Source organism: Stenella coeruleoalba, assembly GCF_951394435.1.
Source record: "Stenella coeruleoalba genome assembly, chromosome: 5".
NCBI classification, from domain to species: domain Eukaryota; kingdom Metazoa; phylum Chordata; class Mammalia; order Artiodactyla; family Delphinidae; genus Stenella; species Stenella coeruleoalba.
This window is the reverse complement of record NC_137150.1, coordinates 28,334,385-28,360,888: the sequence shown is the minus strand read 5'-3', so window position 1 is coordinate 28,360,888 and position 26,504 is coordinate 28,334,385. Positions and strand designations below refer to the sequence as shown.

The following is a 26,504-nucleotide window of genomic DNA, read 5'->3' as shown; positions in this document are numbered from 1 at the left end:
CTTGGTTCCCTGACGAGGGATCGAACCGCAGTCCCCTGCATTGGAAGGCGGATTCTTTACCACGGACCACCAGGGAAATCCCTTAACTAACCATTTTTAAATTGTACAATTCAATGACATTAATTACATTAACAATGCTGTACAACCGTCACCACTATCTATCTCCAAAACTTTTTCATCACTCTAAACAGAACCTCTGTACTCATTTCCGTGCTTGTTTTTCCTCTAGAATATATTGGTCCCTGTGCTGACAGAGTCATGCCTGGTAAGTCATGCCTAGTCAAGAGGTCTCCTCACCCGAGTTTCTTTCATCACAGGATTGCTGTGAGTTCTTTCTGCACTGTACTTTTTTCCTCCATATGCACACCTATTTCAACAAAGCAGATATTATATCAAACCACCCCAAAACTTGCTGCTTATTACTACAACCCTTTCACTTGCTCACAATTCTGTGAGTCATCAATTTGAGCAGAGCTTAGCTGGGCTTTTCTTCTGCTATTATCAACTAGGGTCATTCATGCCAGTGCAGTCTTCTGTTGGCTCAACTAGAGCTGGATGCTGTATAATATGGCCTCTTTCTATGAATGAGACATTCAGTGTCTGGCGCTGGCTATGGGCTGGGTGGTATATTTCCAGCATGCTACCTGGGCAGCTGGGTTCCAAAAGCAGCAAGGGAGAGAGGTCAAGACCCACTGTGCAAACATCTTTCAAGCTGCTGCCAGAATCATCTTTGCTCACATCCCATCATCCACAAGTCACATGGCGAAGCCCAGAGTCAGTGTGAGAGGGGGCTTAAAGAAAATACAGATACAGGTAGGCATGGTTCATGGGGGTCATTACTGTAACAATCAGCCACACCTACATACTATTTTGCATTTTTTAAAAATTTATTTATTTATTTGGCTGTGCCAGGTCTTAGTTGCAGCACGCGGGATCTTTTAGTTGCGGCATGTGGGATCTAGTTCCCTGACCAGGAATCAAACCCGGGCCCCTTGCATTGGGATTGTGGAGTCTTAACCACTGTACCATCAGGGAAGTCCCCTGTTTTGCATTTTGATTTCTCACTTAACAGTATATTTATTTTCCAAGTTGATATAGTTCTTATAATTACATTTGTAATGACTACACAATAGCCAATCAAAGGATTGCCAAAATGTACTTAATCATTATTACTTAATCATTATTTATTTAATTTTTTTTTTCGGTACGCGGGCCTCTTACTGTTGTGGCCTCTCCCGTTGCGGAGCACAGGCTCCGGAAGCGCAGGCTCAGCGGCCATGGCTCACGGGCCCAGCTGCTCTGCGGCATGTGGGATCTTCCCGGACCAGGGCACGAACCCATGTCCCCTGCCTCAGCAGGCGGACTCTCAACCACTGCGCCACCAGGGAAGCCCTACTTAATCATTATTACTCTATTTTTACATTTGTTTTAATTTTCACTGTTATAAATAATTCATTAGTTAAACAGATATTTATGAGTACCTACTATGTGTAAGGAGTTATTCCAGGGCGCTAGGGACACAGTTTGCTTTGATTCTTTGGGAGGGGTGGGGAGGAAGCACAGACAAACATATGAATATATAATATGTACTATGAAGAGAAGCAGGGAAAGGAGATTAGAGCCTGGCGGATGGGGGTGGAGGGCTGGGGTTTGCTATTTTAAGTCTTTAAAAAAATGCTTTGGGATTATGTTCTAAGAATAAAGAATTATTTCTCTTGCATCACATCCCTGTTGTGAGAAGTGAGATCACTAGGACATAGGGTAGGAATATTGTTAAAGCTTTCAAGATGGATGGCCCAATGCTCTCCCAAGACTTCCCAGTTTATATCACCACCAGCAGGAGTTTGCCCAATGAGCTGCTTTGACCATAGTAACACTGAGCTTCTTATTTAAAAAAAAAAACCCTTGCCAATTTAATAGGTGAGTCTGGATACCTTTCATCAAGGTAGAATGTTATATCATCATTTATCTTGACCACCTTTTGGACTTTGTAAACTTTTGAGCTGTAGTTGCCATTTTCTGTTGCTCTCGTGTGTGTGTGTGTGTGTGTGTGTGTGTGTGTGTGTGTGTGTGTGAGAGAGAGAGAGAGAGAGAGAGAGAGAGAGGGAGAGGGAGAGAGAGAGAGAGGGAGAGAGAGAGAGAGAGAGAGAGGGAGAGAGAGAGAGGGAGAGAGAGGTTAAGTGGCAAAAAAAATGTTTTTTTGATATGACCACACTTTGACATATACATGTTTCCTGTTGTGAGAAAAACTGGGGATACAATATCTGGAATCATAAACAGCCCAATACAGAGGAAACCAAATATTTTTAATCAGAGGGCTTAGGTAGGTATTTCTTGAAGTGGCAGCCTAATCTTGGCCCTTAGGAGGGATAAAAGGTTCCTTGGTGGGAGCCCACCTGCGCATGTATGGCTCTGACCCTGTGCTATGTACTCTGCTTGGCTGGCTACACTCTTAGGCACTGACCAGGAGATGGGGCCACTTGTGGTCTTCACAGGAAGGGCTCCAGTCTTGGGCTCAATGTGCTTGTTGTGTCTATCTCTGCCTTCTTTCTTCTTCTTCTTCTTTTTTTTTTTTTAGTGATAAGAAGTTTATTCTGTACTTCTCGAAGCATCAGGTAGGGGGTAAAACTGGAGAGGGCCTGATTTGGAGTTGTAGGGACTCTGGTAGGCTTTCTTTCTGTGCCGGGGAGGGCACCAGGGACGGCTGTAGGCTGTTGCCCTGGGAGGGCTACCGAGGGGCTTGACTGGGCTGGGGGTGCTGGGGCTGTGGCACTTGCAGTAGGGGGCCCTCGGGTGAAACAGGTTAGGAAGGGCCCCAGACAGGGATTCTTCTGAGGGGTGAGGTAGAGTGCTTCCTTCAGCCAGCCCGGGTGGAGAAGAAGGGCGGAGAGTGGCCACAGGAGTCCAGTCGGGAGCGGAAGAGCTCATTCTGCACAGTTTGGCCCAGCGAGCACAGGGGATTCTTCACCACCAGCTCCACGTACAGCTCACCGTGGATGTGGTGCAGCACATCTCAGATGGGTCCCACGGCCAAGTCAGTATTCATGACAGCGCTGATCCCAGCGGGCATCTCGTACTAATGGAGTTTGTAACGTCTAGTTTGGAAGGCCAGGAAGCCGTCCTTAATGTCTAGTGGGGACATTTTGCTGACAAAGGAAAGGATAGAGAAGAGCATCCCGTACATCAGCTTGTACTCCTCCTACTTGGGGATCTCTGCTTGCTTCTTGCGGTGCCACTCACAGTAATGCAGACACGCTCCATTCCGGTCAAACAGGTACAGGTTGTGGACAGTCGTGGGGACTTGCTCCGAGTGCCTGTCACTCCATAGTTCCTATCTCTACTTTCTAGGTCTGTCAGTGTCCATAACCCATACATAGTATGTCTATTTGCCCCATGAGAAAGTGTTTCATTCATTAATTAATGCATGCATTTATGCACTTATTTACCCAATAATTGATCCATCTATTCATTTGGGCATGTATTCGTACGTTAGCACAGTCGTTTATTTAGTACACATTGACTATAAGAGTTGTGACTTTAAAAAAAAGAGTTATGGGCTTCCCTGGTGGCGCAGTGGTTGAGAGTCCGCCTGTCGATGCAGGGGACACGGGTTCGTGCCCCAGTCTGGGAAGATCCCACATGCCGCGGAGTAGCTGGGCCCGTGAGCCATGGCTGCTGAGCCTGCGCGTCTGGACCCTGTGCTCCGCAGCGGGAGAGGCCACAACAGTGAGAGGCCTGCGTACCGCAAAAAAAAAAAAAAAAAAGAGTTATGACTCTTTACTTTGATGCCAGAAGGATTGATGATAATTAGAGACCCAAGTGGGTGCCCAGGGAAAAGTCCCAGGCTCCAGACCTACAGTCCTGTTGCTGGCATTGTGTAAATCGAGATCACGACGATGCACTGGCCAGCTGTTCTTGGCCCACTAACTTTGACCAAATAAATTCTTGTTTTACTAAACCCAAAGCAAAATGTGCTGACTAAGCCTTCTTTACCTGTAAAATTGTATTACATTTCTTTGTGATAGGAAAGGTTAGAACAACAATATGTGACCTTAACAACTCTGGGCACTGAATCTGCACTATGTCACCTGTGAAAAAAAGAGATGTCCCTTCGTTCAAGTCACAGAATTTATTTGGCAAGTTATGTACCTTTGTGCTAAGAGATGACGGACATTTTTTTTTTTTTTAAGCAAAATTGACACTCCCCATCCTTAAATAGCTTATAATCCAGTTGGAGAAATAAGGCCAGTCCACCTAGAATTATAGATCATAGAACTAAGGAATGTTTTATGTTGAAAGCTGCTTAAAGACCCATCTGGTCTGAAATTCCCTACCAAGGTGGAACTCCCCATACAAAGTACTCTGCACTAGAGTCTGTCATACAGCGTGAAGTAAGTCAGAAAGAGAAAGACAAATACCGTATGCTAACACATATATATGGAATCTAAGGAAAAAAAATGTCATGAAGAACCTCGGGGTAAGACAGGAATAAAGACACAGACCTACTAGAGAATGGACTTGAGGATATGGGGAGGGAGAATGGTAAGCTGTGACAAAGTGAGAGTGGCATGGACATATATACACTACCAAACGTAAAACAGATAGCTAGTGGGAAGCAGCCGCATAGCACAGGGAGATCATCTCGGTGCTTTGTGACCACCTAGAGGGGTGGGATAGGGAGGGTGGGAGGGAGATACAAGAGGGAGGAGATATGGGAACATATGTATATGTATAACTGATTCACTTTGTTATAAAGCAGAAACTAACACACCATTGTAAAGCAATTATACTCCAATAAAGATGTAAAATAAAATAAAATAAAATAATAAAATCAAAAACAAAACAACAGAATAAAACAAAAAAACAAAGTACTTTGCAAATAGTCTTTTCAGCTTTGTACCAACACTCCTCTGGTGAGGAAACTACTATTAATTTTTGTAATTAGAAAAGCTGTATTTGCTTAATGTAACACATTGAAAAAATATGGCAGAGTATCAAAGTAAAAAGTCAAGCCTCACCTCAAATCCCTCACCTCCCTACCATTTGTTACAGGATGCTAAGAATGGCTATTTTCTATACTTGTACAAACACATATATGGACATTTCCACCCCATACTTTCAATTGTAATCTGTTTTTTAAATTAGATAACATATACAATATAAAAATCGAAGGGTATGGGGCTTCCCTGGTGGCGCAGTGGTTGCGAGTCCGCCTGCCGATGCAGGGGACACGGGTTCGTGCCCCGGTCCGGGAAGATCCCACATGCCGCGGAGCGGCTGGGCCCGTGAGCCATGGCCGCTGAGCCTGCGCGTCCGGAGCCTGTGCTCCGCAGCGGGAGGGGCGGCGACGGTGAGAGGCCCGCTTACCGAAAAAAAAAAATCAAAGGGTATGAAAGAATGTACAATGAAAAGAAAGTCTCTTCTATCCCTCTCCCTCTAGCACCTCAGTTCTGCTCTCCAGAGGCAGCCAATGTTACTACTTTTATATGTATCCTTCCAGGGATAGTCTGTGCGTTTTACAAGCATATATGTTATTATTATTATTATTATTTTGACCACACTGCATGGCATACGGGTTCCTAGTTCCCTGACCAGGGATCAAACCCACACCCCCTGCAATAGAAGCATGGAGTTTTAACCACTGGACCACCAGGGAAGTCCCTCTTTTTTTTTTTTTAACACAAGTGTTAGCAGATTAAATACAATATTTCCCCCTTAATTACATATCTTAGAAATTCTTCCATACTTAGAGCAAGCTGCTTTATTCCTTTGAACAGGTGCATAGCATTTCATTGTATGGATGTGTCATAATTTAATAAATCAATCTATTTATGACTATTTTGGGGTTCCTGCCCTTTTGCTATTACAGACAAGGCTGCAATGGATAACTTTGACTATACTACATCTTTTTCATGCACACGCAAGATTGTGGGATAAATATCTAAAAGGAGAATTGTTGGATCAAAGGACAGATACATTTGTTATTTTGATAGATATTGCCAGTTGCTCTCAGTAGATGTTGTATCAATTTCTGTTCCATTCATCAACTATGAGAGTACTTTTTCCCCATGCTATTACTAGGATATTAATTACTTTTTTTTTAACTTATGCCAACTTGGTAGGTTAAAAATAGTTACCTTTAGCTGTTTTCATTTGCACTTCTCTTATGAATGAAGTTGAGCATCCTTTCATATATGTGAGAGTCATCGTGTTTATTTTCTGTGTGCCATCTGTTCATATCCTTTACCTGTTTTTCTATTTTTTTTCTCCTTGTTGCTTTTCTTGTAAATATTAGGCTTTATATATACATACGTTTTTGAAAATAAGAACAACTTAAATTGAAAATTTTTTCCAGTTTGTTATTTCTCTTATGACTTTTTTTTTCCATGCAGGAATTAAAAAATTTTTTTTTAAATTTTTTAATTGTTCAATTCAGTGAATATAAATGAAGTAAACCAGACAAAGAAAGACCAATATTATATGATCTCACTTATATGTGGAATCTAAAAGAATGGACCTCATAGTAACAGAGTAGGATGCTCATTACTAGAAGCTGGGGGTGGGGGAAATGGAGAGATGTTGGTCAAAGGATACAACTTTTCAGTTATAAGATGAATAACTTTCGGGCTTCCCTGGTGGCTCAGTGGTTGAGAGTCCGCCTGCCAATGCAGGGAACACGGGTTCGTGCCCCGGTCTGGGAAGATCCCACATGCTGAAGAGCGGCTAGGCCCGTGAGCCATGGCCGCTGAGCCTGCGTGTCCGGAGCCTGTGCTCTGCAACAGGAGAGGCCACAACAGTGAGAGGCCCACGTACCGCAAAAAAAAAAAAAAAAGATGAATAACTTTTGGAGACCTAATGTATAGCATGGTGACTAGAGTTAATAATAATGTATTGTATTGAAGTCAACTAACATTGTAGATCAACTAACTAAACTATCAACTAAACTATCTATCAACTAACTATCAACTAAATCAACTAACATTGTAGATCTCAAGGGTTCTTACCACCATCACCAAAAAAAAAAAAAAAGGAACTTGGTGAGGTGATGGATTTGTTAATTAGCTTGATTTTGGTAATCATTTCACAATGTATATCCAAACATCATGTTGTATACCTTAGATATATACAATTTCACTTTCCAATCATATTTCAGTAAAACTGGGGGAAAAAAAGCTGAAACTTATTAGTATTTTCTTTTACAGCATCTTGTTTTATCTATTTATTTTAGTGTTTGTTTTACCGTACTGAGCAAAGTTTGTCTATAGCAAGATACAAAACTTCTACCACGTTCTCTTCTAGTACATTTGTTCTTTCACTTTTCACATTCCAACCTTTCCTCCATCTGTAATTTATTTTGCTTTAAACTATAAAGTAGTGATCCAATTGTATTTTTTTTTCCAGATTGCTCTTCAGTTTCCTAACACCTTTTATTGAATAACACATTTTTGGGAATTCCCTGGCAGTCCAGTGGTTCGGACTCTGTGCTTCCACCACAGGGGGCATGTGTTCAACCCCTGGTTGCGGAACAAATATCCCACAAACCACCCGGCACAGCCAAAAAAAAAAAATCAATTTTTATTTAATTTATTTTTTTGGCCACGCTGCATGGCTTGCGGGATCTTAATTCACTGACCAGGGATTGAACCCGGGCCAAGGCAGCAAAAGCGCCAAGTCCTAACCACTGGACAGCCAGGGAATTCCCTGAATAATCTATTTTTAGAATACTATCTTTATAATAAACTAAATTTATATATATAAATTATATATAAAATTTTACACATATATATGTTTCTAGGCTTTTAATTTTGTTTCATTGATCTGTCTGCCTAGTGTTTTTGTTTGTTTGTTTGTTTTTTGTTTTGGCTGCATTGGGTCATCGTTGCTGGGCTCAGGCTTTCTCTAGTTGTGCTGACCGGGGGCTACTCTTCGTTGCAGTGCGCGGGCTTCAGTAGTTGTGGAGCATGGGCTTAGTTGCTCCGTGGCATGTGGGATCTTCCCGGAGCAGGGCTGGAACCCGTGTCCCCTGCATTGGCAGGCGGATTCCTAACCACTGCACCACCAGGGAAGTCCCCTGCCTAGTGTTTTCTTTTTTTTCCCTGCCTAGTGTTTAAAAAACAAAATTCAACCAAGTAAATTTGAAGATCTAATTGACTTTATTTGGGTGGAATCTCATCTAGCAACTAGAAGAGCCTCCAAGGAGTTGTACAATATGGAAGGTTTTTATGGGAAGAAGGGTGGGGAAGGGCAGCTATTAGCAAAAGAAAAGAAAAGATTATTTTTAGGCTAGGGCATCTTTTTTTAGAGGAAGGGAGCAGCAAAGGTTTTATCATGCAGATTGGCTCTTCTTCGTTGGGGGAGGCGGGGTGGAAAGGGAGAGGGCCCATGTGACAGATTACCTTACTGGTGCTTGATTGGAAAATTCCAGACTGGTTGGTTAAGATTACATTTCTGGGAGAGGTTGAAACTGCAATTAGATCAGGTATTAAATCTAGGTTTGGCGTCATGGGCTTTTAACATGAGTGATGCCATTTTGGGACTGTGGTTTTCCTTTTAATTTTCCTCATGTCCCTTACCACACTGTTTTTATTATTCTGTGTTTAATATGTTTAATACCTAGAAGAGATGGTCATCTTTTTTTTTCCAGAATTTTCCCAGATATTCTTAGAATATAAATTTTAAAATTGTGTAGTTAAAAAAAACTCGATGTTTTAATCCTGGTTATGTTAAATGTGTAGATTAATTTATAGTGAATTGACATCTTTATAATACTGAGTCTTCCTACCCAATATATGTATTTCCCTCCTCCTATCAGACTATTTTTTGAGGCAACCCATTCTATCATTGGATGATTCTGATAGTTTTTCAATTTCCCGTTGTTTTGAGGTATATCTCTTTATATTTTCTAAGCAATAGTTCTAATTTTGTCATTTGAAACTATACAGGAGTTAACATTTAAAGTGTTAAACATGATCTACAAAAAGCTACATCAGCGCTTCTCAACCTTCTACATCATGGAACACAAATGTGCAGTGAACACTGGGGTAAGTAGATGAACTTTTTGCGATCCAAGGTGATGGTGTTGGTAAGGAGAGAAGCAGCTGCTCCAAGCCCTAGTTCTGCTGACTTGCTGAGGGAGCTACAGCTGGGACCCTGTGAAACCCCCCTAGGGCACATCATCTGGGAGGCTCTTCACTAGCAGTTCCACTCCTTGCCCCTCTCCACCTCATTTCTGCTCCCCAGACCTGCTTTTCTTTCTAGACCTTAATATACCAAGCACATTCTCTCTCTCTTTTATTTAAAATTTATTTATTTCATTTATTTTTGGCTATGTTGAGTCTTCGTTGCTGCGCGCGGGCTTTCTCTAGTTGCAGTTGCAGTGAGCGGGGGCTACACTTTGTTGCGGTGCGCGGACTTCTCGTTGCGGTGCGCGGGCTTCTTATTGTGTTGGCTTCTCTTGTTGTGGAGCACGGGCTCTAGGCGTGCGGGCTTCAGTAGTTGTGTGGTTCATGGGCGCAGTAGTTGTGGCTCACGGGCTCTAGAGCTCAGGCTCAGTAGTTGTGGTGCACGGGCTTACTTGCTCCACGGCATGTGGGATCTTCCTGGACCAGGGCTCGGACCCTTGTCCCCTGCATTGGCAGGTGGATTCTTAACCACTGTGCCATCAGGGAAGCCCCGCACGTTCTCTTTTCGGGACCTTTGCCTTTGCTCTTCCCTCTGCCTAGCTGGCTATGGCCCCAGAAGTTCGCACAGCTGGCTACTCATTCTCTAGCTCACTGGGCAATCATACCTAAAGGAGCACCCCTCTCCTGCCCCAAGTCATGCTACTTTCTTGGTATCACATCAGTTTTAGAAATTTCCAGATGATTTGTGTGTTTGTTGTCTCTCTCCCCACCACTAGAATATAAGCTCCAAAAAGGCAGAAGTCATGTCTGTTTTGTTCTCTTCTGTCCCCAGAGCCTTACACAGTGCCCTGCCTGTGCACTCAGTTTGCTCTGTGAATGAGCGAAAGGGCTTCCTACTCTGGATTTTGAAGGATCTTTTTCATGACCACTTCAGTTCTTATTCCCAGCTTGACCTCTCTGTACCTACCTACCTACTTCCCACAACCAAACTTCTTGGTCTGTTCAAAGGGCTGCTGGAGGAACTGTCCAGCCAGTTATGACTCCTGCTATCTACACTGTCTCCCCACTGCTTTGGCCATCCTGGCCACAGAGACACCACAGGACCTTATCATCCCCCTGGCAGAACCCAGATAATACTGTCTGCAGTATTCTCAGGATCCGTTCAGTTTAGTAACCTTATCAAAAACGGAAATGAGGTTAACTTGGCAGGAAATGAGGTCAGTTTGGCAACTGTTGGTGAAACATTGTACAATGTAAGAGTTAACAGTCTGAGTTAACAATGCAAGCCATGTCATACAGCAGTGCAATAGGAAGATCAAATGGACCATGAGCCGTGCAGGGCAATTTGGGCTCAGAGAGGGAATATCCCAGTAAACTGATGATTGATCACTTTCTGTGTACCTTGGACAGGTGAGTGAGTGTATAGTGGAGCACTGCTGAGTCATCCCTACCTGGGATAAAGATCTCTCAGGGCATTGTAGGAGAATGGCTTTGGTTAAAATCAATAAGCACCATTTTTTAAGCCTCCCATACCCTGTGCTAAGCATCTGTTATCTCTACTCCTCCCAATATCTCTAAGTTGGTGATGTTAACCATTTCAGAGAGAATGAAAAGGAAATTTAAATGACTAAAGGACCTACTCAAGGTCTCAGGGTGTGTGATAAGGCAGGGAGTCAATCCAGCCCACACACCCACCCCAATTGCTCCCCCTTTTTTTTTCCTACGCTAAATGAGGAGGAAAATGCAAATATAGGGCTCTAATCTATTTGTTGCTTTACTTTTTTTTTTTTTTTTTTTTTTTTTGTGGTATGCTGGCCTCTCCCTGTTGTGGCCTCTACCGTTGCAGAGCACAGGCTCCGGACGTGCAGGCTCAGCGGCCATGGCTCAGGGGCCCAGCCGCTCCGTGGCATGTGGGATCTTCCCGGACCGGGGCACGAACCCGTGTCGCCTGCATCGGCAGGCAGACTCTCAACCACTGCGCCACCAGGGAAGCCCCAATCTATTTTTTTAAATTGAAGTATAGTTGATTTACAATGTTGTGCTTCATTTCTGCTATAGAGCAACGTGACTCAGTTATACACATATATACATTTTTTAAAATATTCTTTTCCATAATGGTTTATCCCAGGAGATTGGATATAGTTCCCTTTGCTATACAGTCTAATGAATTCTTTTGCAAGCAAACATCGGTTTGAATCTATCTACTGGGATATAACATGCTTAATCAATTCTGAAATGTTATATTTAAGCCTTTGGAATTATTCTTGTTAATGGGCCACATACAGAAATAGAAGTTGAGTCAATATAGAAAGAAAATCTACAGAAAAGTCTAGGATGGTTATCAGAGATGATCAGCACACTCAAATTTCCATATGTTACAGTCCATCAAAGCTAATAGATATAAAAGCTAATCAACAGAATAGACCCATAAATGAAAATAATGATGCTATTAATGTAGATGAGGGGGCTTCCCTGGTGGCTCAGTGGTTGAGAATCTGCCTGCCAATGCAGGGGACATGGGTTCGAGCTCTGGTCTGGGAAGATCCCACATGCCGCGGAGCAACTAAGCCCGTGCGCCACAACTACTGAGCCTGCGCTCTAGAGCCTGCGAGCCACAACTACTGAGCCCGCGTGCCACAACTACTGAAGCCCGCGCGCCTAGAGCCCGTGCTCTGCAACAAAAGAAGCCACCGCAATGAGAAGCCCGCACACCGCAACAAAGAGTAGCCCCCGCTCGTCACAGCTAGAGAAAGCCCGTGCGCAGCAACGAAGACCCAACACAGCCAAAAATAAATTAATTAAATAAATTAATTTTTTTAAAATGTAGATGAGGGATACAGTTGAGCTGATTAACCTCCTGTTTCAGCCACATCTTTCCTGAACTTGTGAAGACCATGCTGCAATTATAACCAGAAAGAACAGGGGCTAATTAGAATGATAACTCCATGTGGAGGATATTTAAAGTTTTCATTGCAGGCTCTTATCTCCCCATTTCTCCTGGATAATTATCACCACTGGCTGCCTCCCCCTCCCTCACTGCTAATGACACACACACACACACACACACCCTCTGGCAGTACACCAGGATGTTTGAACTGGCACTAGGGAAAGGAGTAAAGTTCTTCTTGGCTGGGAGGTGCAGTCTGAAAACTGCCAACAGCTATTGTTCCATTCACTTGTAGAAACTTGACTGAGACAAAGTGGTTGACCTACAGAGGGATGCACAGACAAGAAAAGGAAGGGGAGAAAGAGAGAGTCAGTCTTACTTGCCATTGCCCTTGAGGCTGTTTCTGTGGTCGTCTAAGCTAGTAGAGCTGGGTTTCTTTCACTTGGCAGGCTAACTGTTTACCGTTTTCATTCCAAGCACCTCAACCATCAGCTTTCTATTGGCTGTTTGAGGTTCATCCCTTCTGATGGGGGAAAATTCTGTTTTGTGTGTATTGGTGTGTGTGCGTGTGGCCTCACCCATTCTTTCCTGGGAAATCTTTCCAGTCTCCGCCCCTACCAGCCATGTGTTCTCAGGGACTGTACATAAGTTTTAATACTCACTTGAAATAAAGTGAATTCTACTTTTTAGGTCAGCCTCATCTGTTTAAAAAGAATCTGTTTGGTGTTTTTCTTTCATTTTACCCCTAAAACTAGATGTGGGCAAGCCTTGGTGTAAACTGTGGAATAGAAGATAAAGCACTAGAATGGACTCAGGGGCCCGGGTCCTCGCCTGGCTGTGTGACCTGGTGCAAGTTTCTTGAAAGTTTTTGAATCTGTCTTCGTCTGTTAAATGAAATGAGTATGTGCAAACATCTAGTACAATGCCTGGCACACATTGCATGCTCAGTAAATGTTTGTGAAATGAATAATTTAATGAGGGAATTGAATCCTAGTGTCCCTTTTTGAGTTTACTATATGGACAGTAAATTCCTTTTGGTCTTTAGAGCTCTACCCCACTCTTACTCCCCTGAGACCAAAGGTTATATCCCTCCTCTCCTGTTTGTTGAAATATCAAAGCCCTGGAAGACAGCATTTGATTGGCAGAGCTTCTGTCACATGCCCCAAGGGGGCAGTGAGAGGAACTTCCTATTGAAAGAATCTTCTAGGGACACTTGCAGCTTCCTAGTAATTAATTTATGCTCAGGAACTACTAGTAAAGTGAATACCAAGGCAAACTTTTCATAAAATGATCACACTATACTTCAAAATCAAATATATTCATGGAGTCAATTATTTGTGCCTTTTCCCCACTCCTTTGGGAGAATAATCGGATTTGTCTACTGAAACTCAACAGCTTTGCCATCAACCAAAAACATTTATGAAGCTTCAGACTATGGTAGAAGAGCAGGGGATGTAAAGAGGTGGCAGGTCCAAACTTTAATCATGAAGACCTTGGCCATTGCAAAGACAATATTACTGCCATAGTGTTCATTTATAAATCAGCAAGTATGTTTGCTATAGGAACTTCTAAAGTGTTCTAGGGTCTAGATTGTGACAGCAGAGGACCAGAGGATTTTTTTGGGAGGGGGCCGTGTTGGCCGGCTGGCGGATTTTAGTTCCCGGACCAGGGATTGAACCCACATCCTCGTCAGTGAAAGTGCGGAGTCCTAACCACTGGACCACCAGGGAATTCCCAAAGAGGATTTTATTTTTTATTGTTTCCCAGTTTTACTGAGCTGTAACTGACATAACATTGCATTATATTAAGGTATACAACATAATGATTTGATATATGAAGCTTGCAAAATGATTACTGTTAAGGGATTTTGAAACACTCTCGGTAACGTTCATTTTTGGTTCTGTAATGGATTTTCATCTCCTTATTGACTCTTGTATACTAAATGTTTATTTCCTCTGATTATAAATGTATCCGTGGATTCTTATCCCATAGTGTATAAGATCACTATTATATAAAGTTCAGATGCTAGCGTAACTGGTGGCTCCTTCTCCAGACGTCAGGGCCCGCTCACTGAGGTGCAGGTTCTGCGCACCCCAGCAGATGCAGTCCTGCGCAGGCGCAGCTGGAACCCCTACGGAGTAGTTTTCTGACTAAGACTGACCGAAGGTTGGCTTGCTTCTCCTGCGGTTAAGTTTAAAGGAGCATTTTCCAAGGGTCTTTTCTAAACCAGAAATGTAGATTTGCCTTTGTGGTCTAGGTAAACACTTTCCCTCCTGAATTAGGCTCAAGTGTTAAGGAATCTCATGGTGCAGTAAATGCCCTTATTCAGGTTCACACCACCTTGCAACCCGATTAAAGGGAGCAAAGTTTAGACTCTGTGGGGTCCTGATCCTGGCAGAAGCAGTGACCAGTCTCACCTGGGGGGACTTCTTTTACTAACTGTTATCTTTTGAGTAGCTGTTTTCAATAATCAGCGTCAGCCACAGCCAGGGGATCCTCAGTCCCCTTTTCTGATCCTCAAGCCCAATCAGTCCTGCACCTTGGAATGCCTTTTCTTCCTGCTTACCCCAGAGCAGCCTGAAGATAGTGGATCCTGCTGGGCCATTCCTGTGCCCTGGGGCTAGGATCTGGAGTTTCAAGTCCTCAGCAAGGGAGAGTCCTTCCTGAGCTAGTGGCCTTGTCTTTCACCCAAAGGCAGAGCTTGAAAGAAGATAGTGACTTCAAAGGAAGAGGGAGAATTCCAGACTAGAGATAAGCTCCAGAGAAAGTGAAAGAAAGAAGGGTAAACAGAATTTGAATACCATTCAGTCTGTCAACTAGGTTAAAAAATTAGTCATACATAGAAAAGGAGCTGAAAAGATTAACATTAAAATGTTGACAGATTTTTCTTTTCTTAAAATTGATTTATTTAATTTATTTTTGGCTGCATTGGTGCGTGGGCTTTCTCTAGTTGCGGTGACGGGGTGGGGGGGTGGGAGGGTGGGCGGCTACTCTTCATTGCAGTGCGCTGGCTTCTCATCGTGGTGGCTTCTCTTGTTGCGGAGCACGGGCTCTAGGCGCACGGGCTCAGTAGTTGTGTCTTGCGGGCTCTAGAGCGCAGGCTCAGTAGTTGTGGCACACAGGCTTAGTTGCTCCACGGCATGTGGGATCTTCCCCGACCAGGGCTCGAACCTGTGTCCCCTGCATTGGCAGGCGGATTCTTAAGAACTGCCACCAGGGAAGCCCCAGATTTTTCTTTTAATATGAGATTACAGCTGATTTTTCTTCTTTTTAAAAAATAATTATTCTTTTTTATTGACATATCATTGATTTACAATGTTGTGTTAATTTCTCCTGAACAGGGCAAAGTGATTCAGTTTTCTTTATATCCTTTCTACCAGTAGGTGTTACCTTTTCCATTTATTTATTTATTTATTTTTAGCACTGGCTTTAGGCGCGGGGGCTCAGTAGTTGTGGAGCATGAGCTTTGTTGTTCTGTGGCATGTGAGATCTTCCCGGACCAGGGCTTGAACCCATGTCTCCCGTAATGGCAGGCAGATTCTTAACCACTGTGCCACCAGGGAAGTCCCTACCGTTTCCTTTTTTAAGTTGGGTTTTTTTTGTTTTTTTGTTTTTGTTTTTGTTTGTTTGTTTTTGTGGTACGCGGGTCTCTCACTCTTGTGGCCTCTCCCATCGTGGAGCACAGGCTCCGGACGCGCAGGCTCAGCGGCCATGGCTCACGGGCCCAGCTGCTCCGCGGCATGTGGGATCTTCCCGGACTGGGGCACGAACCCGTGTCCCCTGCACCGGCAGGCGGACTCTCAACCACTGTGCCACCAGGGAAGCCCTAATGACTGGTTCTTATGCAGTACAAATGCATATCTTCTTTGCTTCAGTTTGGGACAGTTATGAAGGGCAATCCTAGCTTCAGAGCTCCCCCAGGGATTGCTGCAGCCTCTGTTGCAACCTGCTACTACTTGGCAACCTAACTTCTCTCTTGGCCGCGTCTCACTTCTCTCATTCCCTCACAGATGTTTCTGAAAGTACTTCCCAATAACCCACGCGCACACAAGTTTGTCTGATGGTCTATTTCCTGGGGTACCCAGCCTACTGCCATAGGCAATAAATTATTGAGTGATGGAGTGTAGGTGGGTGGGTTTTTCACATTTTGCTCCCTTACATAAACTGGAATAATTTATTTATAAGACTTGTATAATTTTTAATTTGTGTTTAAATATTACCATTAAATAGAAACTATAATAACAAGGTTGAGCTAACTTTTAAAAAAGAAACTCTCATGCCCCCATAACTCTCCCCCTTCCCACCCAGTAGTCTCACTACTGTAGCACAAGTCATTTCATTTCTATGTACTTCCCTGAGCAGGGATCACACATGGTCATATTTTTGCCTGGCTTGCTGTGGTGGAAGGAACCACATAGTAATGAAGATTTCTCATAAAGGTGGACTTTTCACTGCTCTATATGAATGCTGAAAGAGCAAGGCACACTTGAACCAGAACAGGCATTCAGAGCATTCTGAGAGCCATTGTCTCCCGCTTGGGTCCAGAGCGGGTGAGTGAGTTGTATTCCATGAAAAAGGAAATTCCTGGAGGAACTTCACTTCATATCACACAGCCTGTGAGCCAAAGGAGCAGAACTGAAATCCAGGGTTCTGAGCTGCAGATTCTCAGTGCAGCTTTCTTTCCACCAAAGAAGGTCTCCATTTTCCTTTTCTTTCTTTTGTGTGTGTGTGGGGGGAGGGGTCACGCCATGCAGCTTGTAGGATGACCTGGGATTGAACCCGTGGATTCCTAACCATGGGGCCACCAGGGAGTTCATTCCATTTTCTAAAGGCTGAATATTCTCTGATTAGGATCCTCCTCTAGATGAACAGAGCAGGTGTCTGTTCTCTGACAAGGGCAGAGGAACTCTTGTCCTTGGAATGGAAGAGAATAGAGAAACCTGTTCAAAGGACCTGCTAATCTCTGGTCACCCTGAGGAAGTATCTGTGGTCCTCAGCTGCACAGGAGTCACTTCCTCCCCCAACTTTTCTCCAGAGTTGTATTCTCAGGTTTCCCTGGGGACTGATCTCCAGAAGCTGTGGGGAAACACTCTCCCACTAGTTATTGTCACACATCCATGAAACTCCCCATTTAGGAGTCAATAGCTCAGGTTGGGCAATGAACAATTAACCACAAATGGGGTGGTTGGAGACTTCCCTCAGAACTGAGGAATTTCAAAATTGTCTATGTTTGTTGATCCAGGACAGTTGTGCTTTACAAGTGTTGATGAGGACATGAAGAAATTGGAAGCTTTGTGCATCGTTGGCAGGAACGTAAAATGTTACAGCCTCTGTGGAAAACATTATGGCAGTTCCTCAAAAAATTAAAACTGAAATTACCATACGATCCAGCAAACTCACTTCTGGAAGTATGTATGTATCTGGGAGAATTGAAAGCAAGGTCTCAAAGAGATATTCTCACACCCACGTTTGCAGTGGCATTATTCACAACAGGTAAAATGTGTAAGCAAGCCAAGTGTCAGCTAATTAATGAATGGATAAACAAAGTGCTATATACATACAATGGAGGATTATTCAGCCTTAAAGAGGAAGAAATCCTGATACATGCTACAACATGGATGAATTTTGAGTATATCATGCTATGTGAAATTAGCCAGTCACAAAAAGACAAATGCTGTATGTATGATTTCACCTACGTGAGGTATCTAAATTAGTTAAATTAATAGAGACGGAAAGTTGAATGGTGGTTGCCAGGGGGAGGGGAATGCGGGGAGTTGTTTAATGGGCATAAAGTTTCAGTTCTGCAAGATGGAAAAGTGCTGGTGATTGGTTGCAAAACAATGTGAACACAGTTAACATTACTGAAGTGTACGCTAACAAATGGTTAAGATGATAAATTTTAAGTTATGTGTTTTTACAATTAAAAAACATAAAGCACCAAATGAACAGGTCAAAAAGCAAATTAGATATAACTGAAGAGGGAATTAATAAACTAGAAGATATAGCTGCAGAAATTATTCAGAATGCAAAACAGAGAAACAAAGAGATGTTAGGAAACGTGAATGATGCAATGAGAGGTCTAACACACAGACAACTGGGCTCCAGAAGAAAAGAATATAGAAAATAGAAAATAGATATTATTCAAACACAAAATGCCTGAGAAATTTTCCAGAATTGGTGAAAAATATGAACTCTCTGGTTCGGAAATCAGAATGAATCTCAAGAATAAAAATAAATAAAAATAAATCCAAACTTATAGACCTTTTTTTTTTTTTTTTTGCTGTGCTGCATGGCTTGTAGGATCTTAGTTCCCCAACCAGGGGTTGAACTCGGGCCACTGCAGTGAAAGCTCCAAGTCCTAACCACTGGACCGCCAGGGAATTCCCCAAACCTACAGTCTTTATAGGGAAACTGCAGAAGATTGAAGACAGGGAGACTATATTAATAGCATCTTGAGAGCAACACAGATGCATGATCAACTACTGAAGGCTGTAGGTAAATGGGTAAGTAGGCAATGGTACGTCACACAATGTGTACATTTTACATTAATACATGGAATAGTCAGTGCTAAAAGAAATAAGCTATCAAGTTGTAAAAAGATATGGAGGAAACTTAAATGCATATTACTAAGTGAAAAAAGCCAATCCGAAAAGGCTACATACTGTATGATTCCAAGTATATGACATTCCAGAAGAATGCAAAAAAGTTTTGCAAAAACATTGAGATGGTAAAGAGATGAGTGGTTGGCAGGGGTTATTGGGGAGGGAGGGATGAATAGGTGAAGCACAGGATTTTTAGGGCAGTGAAACTATTCTGTATGATAATATAATGGTGGATACATAGCATTATACATTTGTCCAAACTCATAGAATGTACAACACCAAGAGTGAAACCTGACGTAAACGATAAACTTGGAGTGATAATGATGTGTTAATGGAAGTTCATCGATTGTAACAAATGTACCTACCACTCTGGTGACTGATGTTGATAGTAAAGACAGTCTGTGTGTGTGTAGAGGTCTGGGGTAAATAGGCACTCCTTGTACTTTCCACTCAATTTTGCTGTGAGTCTAAAACTCTGAAAAATAAAGTCTATTAAAAAAATCCAAGAGGGCTTCCCTGGTGGCGCATTGGTTGAGAATCTGCCTGCCAATGAAGGGGACACGGGTTCGAGACCTGGTCTGGGAAGATCCCACATGCCATGGGGCAGCTGGGCCCATGAGCCACAACTACTGAGCCTGCGCATCTGGAGCCTGTGCTCCTCAACAAGAGAGGCTGCGACAGTGAGAGGCCCGTGCACCGTAATGAAGAGTGGCCCCCCACTCGCCGCAACTAGAGAAAGCCCTCGCACAGAAACGAAGACCCAACACAGCCAAAAATAAATAAATAAAAATAAGTTAAAAAAAAAATCCAAGAGGATGAAAGACCACCCAAGCATCCAGAAAGAAAAACAAATAACCAACAATAAAAGGACAATTACACTGACAGCAAATATCTTAAAACAAAACAATAATTAAAAAAAAACTTTTAACGAACAGACTTGTGGTTGCCAAGGGGGAGGGGGAGTTGAGGAAAGGTTGGATTGGGAGTTTAGGATTAGAAGATGCAAACTATTATACATAGAATAAACAAACTGGCCCTATTGTATAGCACTGGGAACTATATTCAATATCTTATGATAAACCATAATGGAAAAGAATATGAAAAAGAATGTACATATATGTATAACTAAATCACTTTGCTGTACAGCAGAAATTAACACAACATTGTCAATCAGCTATACTTCAATAAAATACATTTAAAAAAAAAAGAAGCAAATCCAAATAGATTCAAGAAGCTGCAAAAAAAAATTTTTTTTTTAAATACACATAACAGGGACTTCCCTGAAGACACATTGGTTAAGAGTCCGCTTGCCAACTCAGGGGACATGGGTTTGATCCCCGGGCCGGGAGGCTCCCACATGCAGCAGAGCAGCTGGGCCCGTGTGCCACAACTACTGAGCCTGTGCTCTGGAGCCCGTGAGCCACAACTACTGGCCCCGTGCGCTTGGAGCCTGTGCTCTGCAACAGGAGAGACCACTGCAGTGAGGAGCCTGGGCAACGCGATGAAGAGTAGCCTCTGCTCGCTGCAACTAGAGAAAGCCCGTGTGCAGCAAAGAAGACCCAATCCAGACAAAAATAAAAAATTAGGGCTTCCCTGGTGGCGCAGTGGTTGAGAGTCTGCCTGCCGATGCAGGGGACACGGGTTCGTGCCCCGGTCCAGGAAGGTCCCACATGCCGCAGAGCGACTAGGCCCGTGAGCTATGGCCACTGAGCGTGTGCGTCCGGAGCCTGTGCTCCGCAACGGGAGAGGCCACAACAGTGAGAGGCCCGCATACCGCAAAAAAAAACACAACAAAATACAAACAAAAAAATTAAAATAAAGTAAAATACACATAACAAGAATTTAAGGTTGGTTATTGCTAGGTATGGTCACGCCCTATTCCCCTACTCCCTTATCCCTACCCTCTGTTTGTCCTCATTAACGTGGATGGTAGCTTTTATTTTCTAAGTAGGAGAAGGGATAGGCCAAGGTGAAGGAAGAGAGGAGAAAGTTTATTGAGGGAGGAAAGGGTGCTTGGTTTTAAATAGTGATATTGACCTTGGGAGAGAAGAGATCTAGAAAGGCCATTGGTCCATCTCCATTTTAGGGGGGTAAGATTATTCCTACATCAGTCTCTATGGGCAGGGGACCACTGCAGACACTTTCAGTGATGGTGCCCATTGTATAGGAGCTTAGAACTCTAGATACATGATCTCATTCAGTCTCTGAGAGAAGTTGCTCACCAGCTCCGTTAGACGATGCCAACCACAACATTTCTAGATATCTTGGTTGGTGTTATGCTTCCTGCTCTTTGTTGGTTGAAATTCTGCAGTTTCCCTCTGATTCCAGCATTTCTTTTTGCTTATGAGCAGAGTAAGGCAGGATAAGGTTTTGAAAATTTTTATCTCCAGCCTGAACCTTTCTCAGGAACTCCAGGCTGCTAACTGAATATTGCCACTGGAATGTCTAAATAAGCATCTCAAATTTAACATGTCCAAAAATCAAGCTCTTGATTTAGTCCTTTCAACTTGCTTGTCTTGCTCTTTTTCCTCTCTCAGAAAATGGCAACACCACCCTTTGAGATGCTTAGGCCCAAAACCTGGAAGCATCTTTCTCTTCTTCTGTCTCTCGTACCTCATGTCCAATCCATCAGGGAATCCTGTTGGCTCTATCTTTCAAAATATATCCAGAATCCAACCACCTCTCATCACCTCCACTACTACCATACTGGTCCAAGTCTCCATCATCTCTTAGTTGGATTACTGCAATAACCTCCTTAACAGTCACCCATGGTAGGACTGCACTAAATAATTGTTGAATGAATAAACGAAGCAATTCTCAGGTATGAGTTATCTTTGGCGGTTTGATGGGTCATGGTTAATCTTGAGACCCTTTACCATATTTTGGAGAGAGAGTGAGAAGAAGTAGTATTTGGGCAGCAAGTACTGTGGGTCCATGGAGGAGACAATGGAGTGGAAAGTTGAAGCAAACTTGAAAAATACAGGAGAGAGGAATCAGTAGAATTGGGACTCTGAGTGGGAATCAGCAAAGACAATCCAGGTCACTGAGTGTCCTTGTCCCTGCTGTTGTGATTGCCTATCCTTTGCCTGTATAGAGAGCCTGACTGGATACCCTGCTTCCCTCTGTTGACCCATCCAACCTGGGGTCCTGTGAGGTGATTTCCATGAAGCCTGGAGGTGAATGACCCTCACTGAAGACCAGGTGAAGAGCAGTTTCCTTCTGAGCTTCAGAGATGCCTCCAATGAGGGAGGGAATTGAGTGGATCAGGCAAGCTCCTGGAACTCGGGCTGAAGAGGAAAGTAAAGGAAGGCATCTAGGTGTGGCTTGGCCTGAGACTGCTTCCTCTGCTGCTGGGCAGCCCCATGTCCCCTTCTCCTCCCTCTCCCCATAGGAGACCCAGCAGCTGCTTCCAACAGTCTGGGTCTTCTGCCTATATTAAGAGCCCTTCCAGAAGTTCATCCTTCTTTCCTCTGACTCTTCTTAGCCATTCTTCCAGTAGGCACATAAGGCCTGGTCCCCTTCTCTTGGTCACTCAGGGACTCTTCTCCAGACCAGCTAATGGAATCCGGTTTGGAGAAAGTGCTTGGCTGGGTCCCCTACATGTTGAGTTCAATTTCTTCCTCTGGGTGTGTTTTAGCTTCCAACTGGGATCTTTGCCATAGTAATTATAATAACCACACTCTGCATGGAGGATCTTAAAGCTATATAGGCAAACAAACAGAAAGGAGTTCTTAAGGAAAGTCAAGTAGTTATCAGAATCTCCCACCCCACCAGACCCGGAAGCTCTATACTCGCCTCCCCATAACTTAGTGAACATTGTTTAAGCAGCTTGAAATTCTTTCTACAACCACATGGAAATTGGACATCCTGAGGGAAAGGGAAGTTTCCCCACCCCAACCCTGCTCCTCCCCAAGCCCTCCCCTTCCAGCCAGTAGCAGTGTTATTCACCTGACTGCTTGAGAGAAAAACCTAGAAGTTCACCTTCATTTTTCCTTATCCCTCACCTCTCATCCTGTGTATCAACAAGGCGTACTGTATATGCAACTAGAGATGATCATACTAAGTGAAGTAAGTCAGAAGGAGAAAGACAAATACCATATGACATCACTTATATGTGGAATCTAAAATATGACACAAATGAACCTATCTATGAAACAGAAACAGAATCACGGACCTAGAGAACAGACTGGTGGTTGCCAAGGGGGAGGGGGTTGGGGGAGGGATGGAGTGGGAGGCTGGGGTTAGCAGAGGTGGGCTGTTATATACAGAATGGATGAGCAACAAGGTCCTTTTATAGCACAGAGAACTATATTCAATATCCTATGATAAACCATAATGGAAAAGAATGTTTTAAAAAAGAAGGTATAGGGACTTCCCTGGTGGCGCAGTGGTTAAGAATCTGCCTGCTGGATGTGGGCCCAGTGCGACTGCATTGTCTGATTTTTCAAGAGAGGCCAGAAAGTGGGTTTTCATATAAAATCTCCTGAATCTGAAGTGTTGACAACAAATTCAACTGAAAAATAATTATAACTGGGGGTGCTTCTGGACTGCTGGCCATGTTCTTACCTTGACCTGGGTGATAGTGGCAAGGGTGTTTATTTTATACCTAGTTGTTAAGTTGAACATGTAGGTTTTAAATAATTATCTGTGTGTATGATATGTTTCATAATAAAAAAATATGTTTTTAAAAGGAAAAAAAAAAAAGAATCTGCCTGCCAATGCAGGGACATGGGTTTGATCCCCGGTTCGGGAAGATCCCACATGCCACAGAGCAGCTAAGCCCGTGCACCACAACTACTGAGCCTGCGCTCTAGAGCTCGTGAGCCACAAATACTGAGCCCATGCACCACAACTACTGAAGCCCGTGTGCCTAGAGCCCGTGCTCCACAACAAAGACAAGCTACCGCAATGAGAAGCCCACGCACCGCAATAAGGAGTAGCCCCCACTCACTGCAACTAGAGAAAGCCCATGAGCAGCAACGAAGACCCAACACAGCCAAAAATAAATAAATAAGTAAATTAATCAATCAAAAATTTAAAACTAAAAAAATAAAATAGAAGGTATATGTGTGTGTGTGTATATATATAACTGAATCACTTTGCTGTATAGCAGATATTAACACTACTTTGTAAATCAACTATACTTAAAAAAAAAAATTCAGGGCTTCCCTGGTGGCGCAGTGGTTGAGAGTCCGCCTGCCGATGCAGGGGAAACGGGTTCGTGCCCCGGTCCGGGAAGATCCCACATGCCGCGGAGCGGCTAGGCCGGTGAGCCATGGCCGCTGAGCCTGCGCGTCCAGAGCCTGTGCTCCGCAACGGGAGAGGACACAACAGTGAGAGGCCCACATACCGCAAAAAAAAAAAAAAAAAGTTCATTAAAAACAAAAGAACAAACACAACACAACAAAACAAAACAAAAAAAGAACAAGGCCTGCTGTGTCTACAGAATATGCCCAGAATCTATTTTCTTCTGTTCACCGCTTAGTGACCGTTGTGTTTGTGTTGAACAACTGCAGTGATGTGCTAACTGGTCTTCCTGCTTCTACTCTTGTCCTGCTGTAGATCACTCCCCCCAGAGCAGCCAGAGCCATCTTTCAGGGACAAGCCCATCCCACTATTATTCTGCTCATAACCCTCCAAAGGCTCCCACAGAACTTCTGATACATTTCAAACTTCTTACCACAGTGCGCGAGGCTCTGCATTGATACGGCTCCAGCCTTCCTCTCCCACCACACGTCTTATTACTCTCCCCCTCAGCCACATGGCCTTACCTGCTCCTTCAGGGTGCCGAGTTTGCTCCTGCCTTAGAGCCATGGGATTTGTTGTTAGCAATGCTTAAAATGCTTTGTGAAGATTTCTTCATGGCTGGCTCCTTAGTATTTAGGACTTAACTCAGTACTATCGCTCCCTAATGAAACATCCCCAAACTCAGTGGCTTCAGAACAGCAGTTATCTGTTTCGCTTATTATCTATCTGTAATATGGGTAGGGCTTGATGAGGAAGATGCATTTTTGTTCCACATGGCGACAGCTGGGGCAAATCAACCGAGATCCGAGGATCTGCTTCAAAGATGGCTCACTTTCATGGCTGGCACACTGGGGCTGGCAGTCGTCTGTTAGTTAAACCAGGGTTGAAGGCGAGGGACCTTGGTTGTTCAAGGGGTCCCAAGAGAGTCAGGTGGAAGCTGTGATGTCTTTTATGACCCAGCCCAAGAAGTCACATAGCATCACTTCTATTGTACTTTATTAATTTTGCAAGTCGAAACACCTGTCCAGGGACTTCCCTGGCGGTCCAGCAGTTAAGACTCCGGGCTTCCACTGCAGGGAGCGCAGGTTCCATCCCTGGTCAGGGAACTAAGATCCCACACGCTGCGCGGCCAAAAAGTAAATAAATAAATAAATATTAAAACAAACAAACAAACAAAAACACCTGTGCAAGTTCAAGTGGAGGAAACACAGGCTCTACCACTTGAAGGGGGAGCGGCAGGGTTCTGCAACAGCACACAGAAATAGGAATACTGCTTTTCCGGATGACTCTCTCTGCCACGGCTACCTCCTCAGTGCAGCTTTCCCTGACAGCCCGATATAAATTCGCTTCTCCTCCTCACCCCGCAGAGTCATTCTTTACCATTTCAGTCTCTGGCTTATTCACAGCAAGTTGTCTTGCCCATTTATTTGCTCACTTGCCACCTGTTACAAGAATATAGTCCCACCTCCCACCTGCTCCTCCAAGAGCAGGATCCTTGCATGAAGGGAGGCCAGACCACAGGCTGTTGCACTAGGTTCTGGCAGTTGCAGTGGGAGAGGGGAAGGCTATTTAGAGATATGTAAAGCCAGTCAGATTCGTGACCGACTGGCTGTGTGGGGGGAAGGGGGAAGGGAGGACCCTGGATTGCTGGTCCATCTCAGAGCGAGGAATACCATGACACTGAAGGTGTGCATGGCTTAGGACTACCTGACAGGGGCCACGCTGAGCGCTGCATTACTGGGGGTAAGTGGTGTTAACGTGTGTGGAGAGTCTGGTTGGATGGTCACCATACCCCTTTCTTGACCTTTCCAAGAGTCCAGGCACATCTCCCAGCTCTCTTCCAGTTAGGTACGGGCCAGGTGAAGTTATGGCCAAAGAAATTTAAGTGGCAGCTGAAGGATGTCACTTTAAGGCATGGTATTAAAAGCCATCCCGCAACATCCTGCCCCCTTCTCCTTCCTTATAGGAGGAGTGTGAACCATGGCAGCATCACAGATGGGAGAGGCCTGGGTTCCTGAATGACGGGTAGAGTCGAGAACCACCTTTTCACAATCTTTTTTTTGGTTCATGACACAACAGTTTTGAAGAGAAAAGGACAGTTGTAGAGTATCCCCACGTACAGGATTTATCTCAGTTTCTTCATGTTGTTATTTAACTTCCTCCTCTATTCCTTGCATTTGCTGCAAATGGAAAGTCAGCTCTGTAGCTTGATTCGATTCAGATTAACATTTTTTAGTAAGTATTTCAAAGTTAATGTTGTACTTTATATTGCATCCTATCAGGAGGGACATCAACGTCTGGGGTCCCACCTTCGATGATGTTATGTTTGAAGACTGAGCTTAGGTGGTGGTTGCAGATTTCTCCATCATAAAGTCACTTGCCCCTTTTGCAATGAGTATGTAAACTATGGGGTAACCTTTGGTCACCATTGTGACATCCTGTTCCTGACCAATATTGCACCTAATATTTTTAGCATCCACTGTGGTTCCTTCCCTCAACTGTTTATATTAAGTATTTTTCTAGCATTTCTTGAGCAACTTACTATGTACTGTGCCCTCTTCCAAGGGTTTTACCTGTATTTTCTTTAATCATCACCATAACCCTATGAGATAATTTTATTTTCTCCATTTTATAAGTGAGGAAACT

The 26,504-nt window shown here is 43.7% G+C and overlaps 1 pseudogene across 1 annotated transcript in view; it reads right to left on the bottom strand.

Moving 5' to 3' along the window:
• Nucleotides 1-2,335: 2,335 nt before the first annotated feature.
• Nucleotides 2,336-26,504, bottom strand: part of LOC307187087 (trafficking protein particle complex subunit 1-like) — a 65,813-nt pseudogene continuing 41,644 nt past the window's right edge. Inside the window, exon 3 of the transcript in view lies at nucleotides 2,336-3,314. The product of the transcript in view is annotated as a trafficking protein particle complex subunit 1-like (transcript). The remainder of the gene's footprint in view (nucleotides 3,315-26,504) is intronic.